At 33.7% G+C, this 16,878-nt stretch overlaps 1 protein-coding gene across 3 annotated transcripts in view; it reads right to left on the reverse strand.

Annotated features, from left to right (window-relative positions):
* Positions 1 to 16,878, reverse strand: part of ADK (adenosine kinase) — a 692,586-nt gene that overhangs the window by 652,472 nt on the left and 23,236 nt on the right. The window lies entirely within an intron of this gene.

Here is a 16,878-nt window from a genome sequence, read left to right on the forward strand (position 1 = left end):
AAAAGTCAACAATACTATTATTCCTTCTGAAGTTCTATACTTCTTAAATTTGTATAGTTTTATCTTACCCTACAATAGGCTAGAGAATTGTCTGTTTAGGATTATTATGGAAGGGCCTTCATCAATCAGGGAGAGAGCTAGACTAAATGGCTTCTTATTAGAAGATTCTATGATATAAGCCTATAAGCCAACTAATCATCTCATTCAATAGTATCTTAAAAAACATTCGGTTGTTGATGATGATGATGATGATGATGATGATGTAAGGGCAGCTAGATGATGATGTAAGGGAAGCACAGTAGATAGAGTGCCAGGACTAAGTAGGGAAGACCCGAGTTCAAATCTTATTTTAGACATATACTAGCTCTGTGACCCTGGGCAAATTGCTTAATCCTGTTTGCCTCATCTGTAAAATGAGCTGGAGAAGAAAATGGTGAATCACTTTAGTATCTTTGACAAGAAAACTCCAAAAAGGAGTCACAAAGGGTCAGACAGGAATGAAAACAACTAAACAACAATAACAACAAATGTGCTAGGCACTGGACTAAATATATACCTAAGAACATAGTCATGAATACACCAAAGTTAAATTTATAAGAGGACATTTTAATTAATTAAATTTTCCCTTTAAATCAAATGCCACTCCAAAAAATTGAAAACAGTGTAATTTTCTAATCTAATCACTTAATATCTTCTCATAAAAATCTCAACAAACTCTTTCTAAATATTAAGATAAATAAATGCTAAGTAAAACAAACAGAATAAAGAGTTATTATCAACATGACCAAGATAACCAGATCATAGAATCTAGGGCTGAAAGGGACCCCAGTTCCCTACATCTGAAACTTAAATTCAAGTTTTTTACAGGAGTTCTTAACTAAAAGTCAATGATTTTTTTTTTACATTTTAATATAAATTTTATATTAAATTTAATATTTTTAATATTTAAAATTTTTATTACACATTTATGATAAATATTATGACACTAGTATTCAAATATTTTTCTTTATAATTCTAATGATTTTGTTTTACATATTTAAAACATGATTTTGAGAAAAGATTTATAGGCTTTATAGGACACTGGGCAAAAGAATCCAAGACACATCTTATTAGGGAGATAGCAGTGGCATAATAAGAAGTGCCTAAAATAGGGAGTTTAGGGACCTGCTTCAATTTATGTTTCTGGCACTTATTTAGCAATATGACTTTAGGTACATTACTTAGCCAGTTTGCTCATTTGCATAATAATGATACTACTACTTGTATTATCTAACTCACAGGGATGTGTGAATCAAAGGAGATAATGTACATTAAAAATGTTATAAGGCATGAACCAATAAATAGGGATATACATATGTTATTTTCTGTCCTACAAATTACAAATTCTTTCAAAAACCTGAACAGCAAAATAAGCACAAGGTGGAAAGGATACATAAGATCCCTGCATTATTTTGGAAGAACGTTTAAAAATAAACTCTACAAAGAACATGAAATCTCCCTGGCTCTACTACTTTTAGGAAAGACCTTTTCCTTTTCATTCAATTTGTTTATCCAGAGACACGAAAGCTTTTAACAGCCACTTCAATACGGTACAAAATAGTTTATCCTCAGAAACCTGACAAAAGAGACCATGAGGGCATGTGAGGTGAGTACTTTGCTATTTTTTGTTCTCAAGTGACCCCCTTCTGGCTTTGCCAGAGAACAAACAGACCTTAATTTGGGATGTCAGCATCTATCATGGTTACTTACATATGAAACCAACAAATTGAGAGTTAGAATGATTACGCTATGATATGATTATGGAAATGTCATTATGCTTCTTTAATTATTGGGGCAAGGATTGCTATGTAAAAGTCTTATTAAAAAACAAAATAATAATTTGTTTAGGTCATTCTCCCATCATTGGGCATATGGATTGTTTCCAATTTGCTGCTGTTAAGAATTATGGTACTAGAAATATTTTTGAACAGAATTATGCCATATTGTTTTCCCCAAAAAAATCTCATTAATTCACAGGTACACCAAAAAGTTTAATAGTGTCTCTGTGTCCCCACAGACCTGCCCACAGGAAATCTTTTCAATCTATCAAACATTGACAATTTAATGGGTGCACAGAGGCATCTCAGATTTATAATCTGTACTTCTACTCGACAACTTAGAAATATTTTCAGGTGATTCTTGATTATTTAACTCAGCACATATCCTTTGATTATTGGATACTGCATTATACTTTAATAAATTTGTCAGTTCCTTATAAATCTTAAATGTTGGCTATCTTTTTAGTACTGTTCTTTCCCCAATCTGTTTCTTTCCTTTTAACTTTGCATTATTTTCTCAGAGTGCAGAAGGTTTTTAATTTTATTTGCTTACTTGATATCTCGCTTTTTAAAAATGTAACTTTTCTCTATGCTGGAGAGCCAAGAATTTTCCATTTCTTCATAATATAAGAGATATTGCATCCCATTATCTTTATATATATTGTTTTGTCAGGATTAATTTTAACTATTATAACAAATACAATATTAAACATTTCCTACGATTTACATAACAATGTTTTACAAATATTTGTAAATCAAATGAATTAACAGAAGTAAAATGTTCTCCCAATCTTAAAGCAATAAACAAATGCTAGCTATAGATTTTTTTTTTTTACTTTATCACAGTTTGAGATGTGTCCTTTGTAAACTGCCCTCTCTTCCCCCAACCACAATAAGTCCTCCCTGATCTCTTTTTACTTCCCCTCTTCTATTTTCTTAACTTTAACCCTAATTCCCCACTCCACTCTCTTTGCTTGATGTTGCTGGTTATGTATGTAACATGTTCAATTCTTCATCCTCCTCTACTAACATAAAGAAACAAGTCCCTTTTACAGCTTAATTCCCTACTCCCACATCTCTGGAAAGTTCATATATGGAAAGTATTATAAATAAAGGTAAATCTTTTTATTATTACTGGAAATGGTGGTGGGCAGGGCACAAAATAATAAGATTGAGAGGTTTTTCAGTGACTTCCAATTTGTCTCTCCTTTTTTCTGAACCCCCCCAAAGCATTCTATGTCACTCATGTTAATAATTATTTGATAAAATTGTTATCCATTTCACAGTTATGTCTCACCTCAATTCCCATTCCCCACATAATAAGATTATAAACTCCTTGAGTGCAGAAAATTTTGTATGAAATCTTTTGTGCTTTCATAGTATCTAACCTATAGAAACTTAAATACTCAATGGTTTCAGTTTATTACCTGCCAGATTAATTTTCAATTGCAGAAGAATTAAAAGGGAATTAGGGAATAGAGGTCTTTGTCTAGATGTATGATTTCATTTGTCTGTGGGAAGTTTCAATGTGGATCCACAAGTTCAGATGGAAAACGTTCATGACTTCATGTCTTAGTGCCTAATCACTGAGAGATAAATGATTTGCTCATGGTCATATAGTCAGTGTGTCAGAGGTAGGATCTGAATACAAGGCTTCCTTTCTTGAAAGCCATTAAATCTATCCAGTAGACCAAAAACGTAGTAGGTAGTAACAAAGTAGTCCAATGTTTCTAAGATGGATTTTATGGTTTTAAGATTATCTTTATTTACATAATCATAGCTAGTATATGTGCTGGAAAAGAAAATGGCAAACCACACTAATATCTTTGCCAGGAAAACCCCAAACTGGATTCATGTAGAGTTGGATACAAGAGAAACAAATGAACAACCAAACCAGGATATAAATTCTTTGGTTCTTTTTTCTTCATGCTCTATCACTTCTCAAAAGTCTTCCCATATTTTTAAAAATTCTTCATTGCCACTATTTTTTAAGGCAAATAATATTCCATTACATTCATATACCATACTTTAGTCAACTATTTTCCCAACCAGTGAATATTTGTCTCATTTTCTTCTAGTAGAATGGATGGCTCTTCTCATTCATTATACTATACCACCTCTCCATCAGGAAGAGACTTGGAAAATGGGTAGAAGAATTAGGAAGAATAATCTCTTCAAGTCCCAACCACAATCCCTATTCTAAACCAAAGTCAATTATCCCCACTGCTGAGCATTCATCTCCCTTGGGTCTTTTTAAGAATAGGGAGAAACTTTAGGTCAAAGCCAATGAATAAATTGTCTTTGCAACATTTCTGGCAAGTAGTCACTCAGACCCTGTTTAACCATTTCTAATTAGAAGCTCTTTCCCTCTCACAAGGCATTACTTAATCATTTTGAAATAGTTCAGATTAGTGGAAAATTTTCCTAGATTAGGCTAAAACTGACCCTTGTCATTTCCACACTTTGGTCCTATGTTCTCTGTAGCTAATTAGAATTTTTAAAATCCCTTTTACAAAGAGAGTCCTGGAAATGTTTCTATAAATAAGAATTACAACTGTGAAGGTTTAATTCTGTTAAGAGGAGAATCTCTCAAAAAACATAAATTCTTTGAGGATAAGGAATGTTTATGGTTTGTCCTGTGTGACCCCTGCATTTAGTACACAGTAAATGCTTAATCCATAGCTGTTGAATCGACATTGGTATTCACCATATGATATCTGATATTATCAACAATTGTTAATTGTCAAGAAAGAACCATTCAAAGACTGTTGAGATTTAAAAAGTTCATTCCAATGAACTGAAAAAGCAAATATTTGTTAAGCATTCAGATCATTTCTTACCCTTTTTGTGTCACAGATCCCTTGGGCAATATGGTGAATCAGCCCATGCATGCCTTCTCAGAATCATTTAACCTTTACAAAATACTTACTTTGTTTAAAAAAAAGTGTTTGTTACTAAAATAGCCATAATCTATTCATCATTTAAAGTTTAATAAAAATACAAAATTCCTTCCTTAGATATAATTGCTACTCATCTAATAAAACAAATATTCTCCACAAATATTAACCTGTTGAGTTGGAGATAACTGACTTCAAGTATTTTATAAGTATTTACCTCAATTAACTTTGATAGACAAATCAGTCTATCTAATGACTTTTTAATAAAATTAAGTTGAAAATAACTTATGCCTCTACTTTATAATAAATAACATAACCAAGCCTCTGCTACTTGTATGATTTGGGCAAGCCAACTCCCTTCTCTTAGGGTCCATGAACCCACTGAGAGGAATATATCAAGTGATTTTGAAGATTCATTCTTTCCAGCTCTAAATCTGATGAATCATCTAAAAATTAAATTTACCTTGACAGTGAAGAATGTGCTTTAAAATGACCTCAATCTTATTCTTATCAGAACTGGGTTAAAGGCAAAATAATACATATATCTAATTAGGTACAAAATTCCTTTTAACTGACAGAGAAATAGGATTGATGGTGGAACTCAGAAGGGTGTGTAGATTGGGGAGGCAGTGGTCAGAAGTAAATTAGACTCTAGAGATATGTTTTACTTGACTGCATACCTATAACTTATATAAGATCGTTTAGCATCTCAGGAAGTAGGGAGAGCAGGAAGGAAAGTATAGAATTTGAACTCAAAACTTTAAAAAAAAAAATTAAAACTTTTTGCATGTATTGGGGAAAAGACAAAATTATTTTAGTACATAGTAATAAATGTTTATTAGTTGATTGATTCAATCCCAAAACCGGTACTACCTAGTACTAATATTAATAACAGCTCACATCCACATACTATTTAAACTTTTAAAAAGTACTTCTTTACAACAGTTCTTTGAGGTATGTAATACAACTCTCATTTTACAAATCAGGAAACTTATTAAATGACTATAGGATAATAATCCTCAGAACACATGTGAGATTTACTAGACATGAATCTGTATTTGTTACCACTAACAATAAAATTGTAGAAAGAAGGAAGATTATTGGTCTAAAGAAGAGTATGAATCATACTGTCTCTCACTAGGGAAAATGTTAGCCCAAAGGCAGATTGCCTCTCAATCTGCTGATTCATCATTAGGTTCTTTAAACAGATGCTGATGTTGGTGTTTTTGCCACACTTCACCCAGTGTTTTCCTTATAGTTCAATATTTCAAATAATGGATCCCCTATTGCCAGGATTGCACAACAGCTTTATGTAAGTAATGGCTGGAAGACATTTCTTAACATCTGTTTAAACGAGTTGCAGGAAAATTTGGAGGTTTTTCTATACACTACTTGTAAGTGTGTTAGGAAAGACAAGGAGAATTAAAGTTTATTGGAATTGATCTTTAAATCATTAAATTTAATTAAATCCCCAAAATATTATTTAAAATAACATTTAAATAAATTCAATTAATATTTAAATAAATTTAAACATTTAAGGAAAAAAAGGAAATTATGTTTCCAAGGAAGAATAGGATAAAAAGAAAAAGAGAATGATAAATTATATACAAAAATCGAGTAATGGGAAATACATAGCTAAGAATTATAACTTTGGATGTAAACTGGATGAACTCAGTCATAAAACACAAATGGATAGCAGAATAGATTAAAAACCAAAACCTGACAATATGTTGTTTATAAGAAACACATTTAAAAATGAGAGACATATATGGAGTCAAAATAAAGGGCTGAAATAGAATTCATTATGCTTCAGCTGATGTAAAAAAAGGAGGGATAGTAAGCATGATGTAAGACCAAGTAAAAGTTAAAATAGATTTGAAAGGGATAAACTGAGTTAAAACCTCTCATAAGGATGTGGCCTCACCCTATGCCCTAATTGTGACTTGAGACTTTGCAATAACAAGTTGAGCTATAGCTAAAAACTGCAGGTATGTGAGTATCTTAGATAAACAAATATTTCCCTCCTCTCCTCACTACCCTTCCCCCCCACCCCTTTCATGAGCATTTAAGTACCTAATATTATAAAGTGTGTCCTGGGATATTTACTCTCTGGATCTGGACAAATTAGAACTCACCAGCCAATGGGAGAAAAAGTCAAGGGGGGAAGCATAGGGACTACTTCTGCATTAGGGTCTATATAATGCAGTATTTGCAACTTGTGTTTTGCATTCCTATACAAACACTTTGTCTGTTGGGAATTGTGCCTGGTGTCACAAGATTGTAATAAATCCTTTTTTGCTTTTTACCTGGAGAGTTTCTGATTTTAATTTGGGTAATGATGTTGTTCCACACAAATTTAATTAAACGAGATAAGTAGGGTTAAGTACTTACGTTAAAAATTACCATGGGTAATAAAGTAGTATTAATACTAAACACATATATGCGCCAAATGCTATATCATCCATATTTTAAACAGAAAAGTTAAATGGATTACAGATGGAAATAGATAGTGAAATTATCATGGTAGAAGACTTCAACCTTCCTCACCCAAAAATAGATAAATTTAACCAGAAAATAAATAAGAAAGAAATCAGGGAAATGAATAGAATCTTAGCTAGAGATGACAAACACCTGGAGAGAACTCAATGGAATTTCAAAGAAATATATCTTTTACTCAGTGGCACCTTAACAAAAATTGACCACATAGTGTAGGGCACTGTTGGAATCCTTACTAACTGCTAACTAATTAGAGTTGATCTAATCTTACAAGAAGATGTTTTGGGCAGAACCTGAAACAAGGTACTAAGTAGAACTACCCATAATCCCTCTCTCTGGAAGGAGCATAAATAGGCCAATGGGCCAGTCGGAGACTTCTTGAGAGTGAAGACGCTACAAGTCGAGATTTCAGTGGAATGACATGAAGAGTTGGAGCTGGCTGGAGGCTGAAGAAAGCAGAGGCAGAGGCTGAAGGACCAGACCTTTGGATTTGGTGACATTCGGAAAGAGCTCTTGGAACCAAGCAGAGAGATAAGCCTCTAAGCTAACCTGGCTATATTGGGATAATAAAAGATCTGAACTTTTATCACCTGGCTGCTTTTTGAGAAGAAAAAGATCACAACATTTTGGCGCCCAACGTGGGGCAAACAGACCCCCTCAGTGGATTTCAGTGGAAAAGCTACGATCCTGATTCAAGTGGAAAAGCCTCTGATCCTGATCCAGTGGAAAAGACTTCAACCCAGAAATTAGGGTGAGTGCAACAAAGAAATTTTGTTAGAAGAGTTAAAGTAGAATTTCAGCTAAGATGGGACAGATATTTAGAAAACAGCCTGTTTCTGTTCAAGGAAAATGTTTAGAGAGCATTGTCAAAGTTATGGAAAGCCAAGGTTTAATTATAAGTTTACAGCAAATCACTGAACTTTTACAAACTATAAAGGACATATGTCCTTGTTTCTCTCTTGATAAGGAATTAGATCTAAATGAATGGAAATTGGTTGGAGAGGATCTTTGTCAATTCTATAATAAAAATGGGCCTAACTCAATAATTAATACATATAATGTAATACAATTGGATATAAGAAGTTATTTAAGTGATAGAATGATGAAAAGGAAAGTACAGGAGGAAGAAGTACCAACTTTACTAGGTGAAAAGGAGGACGAATCAGATGAGAATGGAGTTAATTACAATTCTGAGTATGATACTTCACAGCAGGAGGAATTAGGTGATTCCACATCTCATGACCCTCCCCCCGCAATTAACCCTTCATGGGTGGAACAAGGGGGAGGGAGAGAGACAGAAACACAGTCAGCTTCTCCTGTAAAGCAGAATTTGACAAGATTAGAAAAAGCATTAATTAAAGCAAAAAATGAAGGAGAAGATATATCTGATTTTATAAATGCATATCCTGTGATTGAAGAGCTCAACTCCTCAGGTCAAAAAGAGAGAAAATACACTCCTTTTAATTTGGGAAAAATTAAAGATTTGAAAAAGGGTTGCACTCTTTATGGGGCTACATCATCTTATGTGAAGATGTAACTGGATAATTTGTCTTATGAAATCTTAACCCCGAATGACTGGAAATCCATCACTAAAACATGTCTTGAACCAGGACAAAATTTATTGTGGCTTTCAGAGTTTCATGAATTATGTAGGATTCAAGCCCAACACAATAGACAAACAGGAGCTATTGTACAAGTTGCTTTTGACCAACTAACTGGAGAAGGTCAGTATGCAGAGAGTTCAGAACAGATTTATTATCCCATAACAGTGTATGAGCAAATTTCTAAGGCTGCAATAAAAGCTTGGAATTCTCTCCCTGGACAGAAAGATGGAAATAATGCTTTCACAAAAATAGAGCAAGGTCCCAATGAGCCTTTTGCAGATTTTGTGGGACGTTTACAAACAGCTGTAATAAGAACCATTGGAGACAATGCAGCAACAGAAATAATGACTAAACATTTGGCTAAGGAAAATGCCAATGAGGTTTGCAAAAGAATTATATGGGGGCTAGACAAAGATGCTCCTTTAGAGGAAATCATAAGACGCTGTGCCACAGTGGGCACAAATGCTTATTATGCCCAAACTATGATGAACATGGAAAGACAAGGTCCTTCTTGGCAAAGGAATTCTAGAGAAACTCGTCGATGTTTTCATTGTGGAAAGGTTGGACATTTGAGAGCTCATTGTAGATATGGAGATAGAGTGAGAAGACAGGGTGAGAGAAAACCCAAAACCCATGTCCAAAATGTAACATTGGGCCTCTAAATGTATATTGACCCAGAGGAATGAGAGGCAGGGCCCAGCTCTAAAGTATCAATCAAAGGACAGGTGGGGCATGATAGCAGCTGAGGTTACACCCAGAGAGACTTTAGAAATTCAGAACTCTGATGTCATCAACCAACAGAAAAGCAATCAGGATTACAGTTGGGAAGAATACAGGCCTTTTAAGACAACAAGACAATATCCAGTGCAAACAGCTCCAATGTAATTACCAGGTGATGAGGAGAAATCCCAAATTTGGTAAATAGAAGGGAATTAGATTAACTGCTTGGGGAAGAGGATCTGCTTATATTTCCACAGATGGAGAAAGAATCAGATGGCTGACTATGAAACTGTTAAAAAGACTTTTAAAAGCTTCAGGAATCATTGGATTTCCTAACACAAGATGAAACTGTTCTACTTCTTGAAAAACCAGCAAGAATCATTGGGTTCCCTGAGATGAAAAATTGTTGATGAGACTTTTGCAGTACTTCAGAGCTTACAGGAACTATTGGATTCCTGGCACATGAACTAATGGACAATGGAATCCTATTGGACTGTTTCTAGGACTTATGGACATGTGAAAATTTTAGGTTGATTCATGTTGTTACATTACTACTAGCCTGTGTTATATTGCTATGTACTTATGTAAATTATGTATAATGCCTCCCATATTGATGGATTTATGTATACCATGTATATCTGTTACAAAGTTCTGGCCCATATTGATGGATTTATGTGTACCCCCTCAGAAACCCCCTATGTTTTAAAACAAAAGAAAGGGGGAGATGTTGGAATCCTTACTAACTGCTAACTAATTAGAGTTGATCTAATCTTACAAGAAGATGTTTTGGGCAGAACCCGAAACAAGGTACTAAGTAGAACTACCCATAATCCCTCTCTCTGGAAGGAGCATAAATAGGCCAATGGGCCAGTCGGAGACTTCTTGAGAGTGAAGACGCTACAAGTCGAGATTTCAGCGGAATGACATGAAGAGTTGGAGCTGGCTGGAGGCTGAAGAAAGCAGAGGCAGAGGCTGAAGGACCAGACCTTTGGATTTGGTGACATTTGGAAAGAGCTCTTGGAACCAAGCAGAGAGATAAGCCTCTATAAACCTGGCTATATTGGGATAATAAAAGATCTGAACTTTTATCACTTGGCTGCTTTTTGAGAAGAAAAAGATCACAACAGGGCACAAATACCTTTTAGCCAAATTCAGAAATATCAAATGTATCATTTTTACATCATAATGCAATAAAACTTAAATTTAATAATAGACCATGGAAACACAGATTAGAAATTAATAGGAAAATAAATTACCTAATCTTAAAGAATAAGTGGGTCAAAGAACAAATTAGAGAAACAATAATTTTATTAAAGAGAATGATAATAATATGAAAACATATCAAAATTCACAGGATGCAACAAAAAAAAAAGCAATCAGAGAACATTTTATATCTTTAAATAGTTGTATAAATAAAATTGAGAAAGAGCAAATCAATGAACTGGTTATACAAAGTAAAAAACTGGAAAAACAAATTTTAAATTCCCAATTAAACACCAAATTAGAAATTCTGAAATTTAAAGGTGAGATTAATAAAAAAGAATGTAAGAAAACCACTGAATTAATAAATAAAACTTAGGAGCTGATTTTATGAAAAAAAACTAATAAAATAGGTAAGCCATTGATTTATGTGATTTTTAAAATTTTTCAATAGTATTTTATTTTTCCAAATACATGTAAAGATAGTTTTCAACATTCATTTTTGTAAGGCTTTGTATTCCAAATGTTTCTTTCTTCCTTTCCTCCTTCACCCTCCCTAAGACAATAAGTAATCTGGTATAGGTTAAGGATATACAATTTTTTAAACATTGATCTTTTTAAAAAGAAAAGAAAACCAAACCCTTTGTAACAAAAATGAAAGCGGTAACTACACCACTAATGAAGATGAAATTAGAGTAATTATATAAGTTAATTTGCCTAATTATGTCAATAAATTTAACAATTTAATTGAAATGGAACTTGACTTATAAAAACATAATCTGCCCAGATTAATGGAAGAGGAAATAAAATTTCTAAATAAATTTTAGAAAATTTATTTTAGGAGGCAGTTAGTAGATAAAACATCAGCTCTTGAATCAGGAGAACCTGAGTTCAAACAGATACTTCAGATACTTAAGGCTTCCTGGCTATATACCCTAGGCAAGTCACTTAACCTCAATTGCAAGAAAAAAAGAACACTTAGTGTTGGAATACATGGGAGCTATTGAAATACATGAGAGCCACCAGATAGTGACTGCTGGAAATCCAACCCAGAATGGATCTCCTCTTGTGAGAGATTGATACAAGGAGACTGAGAGGCAGTTGCTGTTCTCTGACCTCTGTGACTGAGAGGCCGTTGCATTGTCTGACCTCCTTCTCAAGAACAGCTTATATTCCAACAATTCCTATGTATTCCAACAGATGGCGCCTGAACGTGGGGTATAAGAAGCATAAGAATTACGAGAAGAACCAGCAGCATTTCAGAGCTGTTCCTGAGAAGGAACCTTCCAGAGTTCCTTTGGTAACCCATGGGGAAGGAAAGGAAGAAGAGTCCCAGTAAGACTTTTTTAATTGGAATAATTAAATGGGCCAACACATCAAAAGGCTGAGCCAGGAGACTGATGAAAGACTTAAATGACTGTTCTGACCACAGTCCTCTTCTCCGTTTGAAAGTTTGTATCCATGATATTTCACAAGATCAACACCTGCTACAACCATCCAGAAGTGATAGTGCTGCTTGCATTCCTCAGTGCAGACCATGCTGTGGGGGGGAAATAACAGCAAAAAACAAAAAATGGGGAATTGTTAAGGGACAGGTCAATTCTCCTAGAGCCTCCATAGCTGGGAATCATAGCATCTGAAGGAATTGCAGGGCAGCCTTTGCTGGCACAGGTGTTACGGACTAGGAATGAGATAAATTGGAGGCAGAGGGAAAAGAAGAGAAGTCAGAGAACAGCAACTGCCTCTCATTTTCCTTGTATCATCCTCTCACAAGAGGAGATTCATTCTGCAGATCTGGGTTGGATCTCCAGCAGCCACTGTCAGGTAGCTCCCGTATATTCCAACAATTTAGTTTAGAAAAATTTTTAGAAAAAAGAAATCAAATAGGCCACATATGAGCTTCCTAAGGAAAAAGCATAAGTATCAGATGAATTTACAAATCAATTCTATGAAACACTTAAAGATTAAATAATTCCAATATTTTAAAAAAATTATTTGGGATAATACTCAAAGGAATCCAACCAAACTCCTTTTATGATAAATATGATGCTGATACCTAAACCAGGAAGAACAAAATCAGAGATAGAAAATTATAGATCAATTTCACTAATGAATATTGATGCAAAAATCCTAAATAAAATACTAGTTAGGAGACTATAATAATATCCATTTTATAATTTTGTATAATTATATTTATTTATTTATAATTAAATAATAATTATAATATTGTATAATAATGTAATACATTATTATAGTATTACAAAGATTATACATTGTGAACAAAAGGGATTTATACCAAAAATTTGGGCTGGTTCGATATAAAGAAAACTATTAATATAATTAAGTATATCAATAACAATTTAAAAAATCATATATCAATAGATGTAGAAAAAGCTTTTGGCAAAACACAACATTCATTCCTATTTTTAAAAATACTTGAAAGCATAGATATTTAAAATAGTTTTCTTTAACATTATAAGAAACATCAAGCATTATCTGTAATAAGAATATGATAAAAGCCTTTCTAATAAGATCAGAAGTAAAAGAAAGATGCTGCTTATCATTAATATTATTCAGTATTGTACTAGAAATGCTATTATAGCAATAAAAGAAGAAAAAGAAATTGAAGGAATCAGAATGAGCAATGAGAAAATAAAACTCTTTTTGCTGACATATGATTATATACTTGGAAAAAACTAGCAATTCAAATAAAAAAAGTTGAAATAACAATTTTAGCAAAATAAATATTAATTATTCATAGGTCAGCTGAGCTAATATAATAATGACAATTCTACCTAACCTAATTTACTTATGCAGTGCCATCCCAATTAAAATATCAAAAAAAAACCTTAATGAGAAAAATTAATAACAAAAATTCAGTTAGAAGAAGGAAAAGACAAGAATATCAGAGGAATTAATGGGGAGGTGATAATGTAAAGGAAGGAGATCTAGCAGCACCATATCTTTTTTTTTAATTGAAGCTTTTTATTTTCAAAACATACAAGGATAATTTTTCACTATTGATCCTTGCAAAATCTTGTGTTCCAATTTGTCTTCTTATCCCCACCCCTTCTCCTAGATGGCAAGTAATCATATATGTTAAATATGGTTTAAAAATATGTAAATCCAATATAGGCATAAATATTTATACAATTAGCTTGCTGCACAAGAAGAATAAGATCAAAAAGGAAAAAATAAGAAAGAAAATAAAATTCAAGCAAACAACAAAAGAAGTGAAAATGCTATGTTGTGATCCACACTCAGTTCTTACAATCCTCTCTTTGGTGTAAATGGTTCTCATCATCACAAGATTATTGGAACTGGCCTGAAACTGTCTCATTATTGAGAAGAACCACATTCATTAAAATTGATCATTGTATAACCTGCAGCACTATATTTTAAACTGAATTATAAAGCAGTAATTATGAAAACAGCTAGCTAAGAATTGTATTTGTGGATCAGCAAAATAGAATAAGTATAAAATACACAGTAGTACATGATCACAAAATGAGGAATACTGAAAGGTTAGATTTCCATTGATGTTGTGTAAGTCTGAAGGTAATGTAAGATAGTACCTGTAAGTATCATTGACCAGTGGGTTTTCAGAATGTGAGAAATTAAGGAAGGTTAAATTTGCACAGAACAATTAAGTTTCACTCTTTAAAAAACTGAGTAAACAAGTAATTGGGAGGGAGGGAGGGACACGCAGCCAATCAGAAAAAATCTTGTGGTTTCAAGAAAACCTCAAATCGATTGGGGTCAGTGATCTGACTTGACCAAATGGCTACTGTGCCTACTTAATAGGCTAACTGAATATTAAACACCACACCTTGTAGGAAGAGTTTCCTACCAGTTTTGAACATGGGATGTTTGAAGAAGTAGGGGAGACATACTTATACATATATAGAGGGAAATATACAGTGGGTGTATCAGAAAGATTGTAATTTGGAAGGGAATGAACCAGTTTGGTCTCTAAAGGGATTGGCTGCACCTCGCTAACACAGCATTCCCTCTTCTTAAAGAGGAGTCGTGTTGGCTCCTGGCCAGAAACATTAAGATGACTCCTTAAGATTCTTCTGTAATTTTGGTGCCTAGTGTGGGGCTTGACTCACAAACTTAGGATAGAAATACCCCTTAGGAAGCGTGCTCCATTGATTTCAACAGTCCTAGAGACTGACCCCCATTCCTTCTGAACTTTCAACTTTGACTAATGAGCCCTGAGGTAGCCTGAAGAATCTTAGTTAAGTCGGGAAATTCCTTTCTAGCAGAAAGCCAAGCAAGCAGATGGGCTGCACTCACCTTGCTAAATTTGCAGATGGGAGGGATGGATTCTAGGCTTAGGGAGAGGGGAAAGGATCCCCCAGAAAAGGGATTGGGGGGACACTTCCAGGATTAGGGAAAAGGAAGAAGCAAAATGTAGGGACCCAAAAGAGAAGAAACAACTCTGTACTAGGCAGAAGGGAAAAGGAATTTAAAAGCTCTGTGTGTGTGTGTGTGTGTGTGTGTGTGTGTGTCTGTCTGTCTGTCTGTGTGTGTCTGTGTCTTGTCTTCTATATTTCACTAAGTCAGCTGAATTACAAAGGAAAAGATCTGGCCATTATGATTTAGAAGCACTTTTATTTCTCCAATTTAAATCTCTGCCTGATTCAAACTAACCTGAATTTTGCTTAAAAGTTAAACTTTCAAGCTTCTCTCCCTAGAGGGGACTGGGAAATGGCCAGGGTCACTATGTGTGGAATTGATATCTCCACTCCAGTCTCAGCAAAGGACAGTAGGCTCCCCAAATCTCCACTCCATGATCTGGAGTCAGCCTCCGTTTCTCTCTAGATGGGTTCCTACATACCTTAACACACCCCTCCCCCAGAATCCTACGATTTTTCTCCAGGGATTTAGGACTCTATAAAATGGTATGGTCTATCCCCATATGACTGGGGAAATCTATGGAAATAAAACCTTCCCCTCTTCCATATATAAGCCATGGGTTTAGGGAGAAGTGCAAATGTTGGGCGGGAAATAGGAAGCTATTGCCATTTACTCCCAGAATCCTGTGTCTCCATCTCAGGTCTCAAATAATTTATTGTCATTTCAAAGATTTCGGGAATCTAGGACAGTGAAATTTTTGAGGGAGAAGGGAATTTTCTTTCAAAAATGTGACAAATTTGTGTGTTTAAATTTAAATTTATATATGATTAGAATTACTTGCAAAATGCATTTGTGAGTAAGATTTTAGAAATATATGTGCATTAATTTTGAAGTATTGATACTAGAAATTTAAATCTGTATTTCATTTGGTTTTAAGTAAAAAAAAATTGGATATTAAAATAAAATCCTCTGGTAACTTACTTAAAGAGATCACATTTGCATCTCATCTCCTAATTAGATGAAATATATTTAAGACACTATGTTGTTTTCTAAATTACATATTGCATAATTTATAAAAGTTTATGAGCTGTGCTTTAAAATTTTGTCAGCTCTGCTGGACATGTGGTACAAATTTTGTGAAATTTGGTCCAAAATTTATTTAGATATTACTACATTTTGAATCTTAAGGTATGTCTTGTTTTCTTTCTTTAACAAAGAAATATACCTAAAGGGTAATATTTATAAAAAATTTTTGGGAAAAAAGGTGGTTTGAAAGTAAGAAAAGTTGGTTGGGAAAGCAATTGATAATAGTGAAGATTTTGAAAAGGAGTTCTTTTCTCTAAACTCCATTACCCTCTTGCTACAAGGATGAGTGAGTGGAATAGAGAAAAAACCAAAATATATTCAGCAAGAAGAAGCAGCAGGAAAAGCACTGAATCAGAAAAAGAAACAAAAATAGAAAGGAAATTGAATGAAAGATCTTGAAATGTTGGGAACTTTAAAGAAATAGAAAAGCTTTTTTTCCCCCATTAATTCCCTTGAAATTCTTGACCTTTTGTTCTTCCAAATGAACTTTATTATTATTTTTTCTAGGTCTATAAAATAATTTTTTGGGAGTTTGAATGGTATGATACTAAGTAAGTAGATTAACTTAAGTAGTATTGTTATTTTTATTATATTCGCTCAGCCTGCCCATGAGCACTTGATATTTTCCCAACTTATTAGATCTGACTTTATTTGTGTGGAAAGTATTTTGTAGTTGTGCTCATATAGTTTCTAACT

The sequence above is a fragment of the Antechinus flavipes genome, chromosome 2 (genome assembly GCF_016432865.1).
Source record: "Antechinus flavipes isolate AdamAnt ecotype Samford, QLD, Australia chromosome 2, AdamAnt_v2, whole genome shotgun sequence".
Classification (NCBI taxonomy): domain Eukaryota; kingdom Metazoa; phylum Chordata; class Mammalia; order Dasyuromorphia; family Dasyuridae; genus Antechinus; species Antechinus flavipes.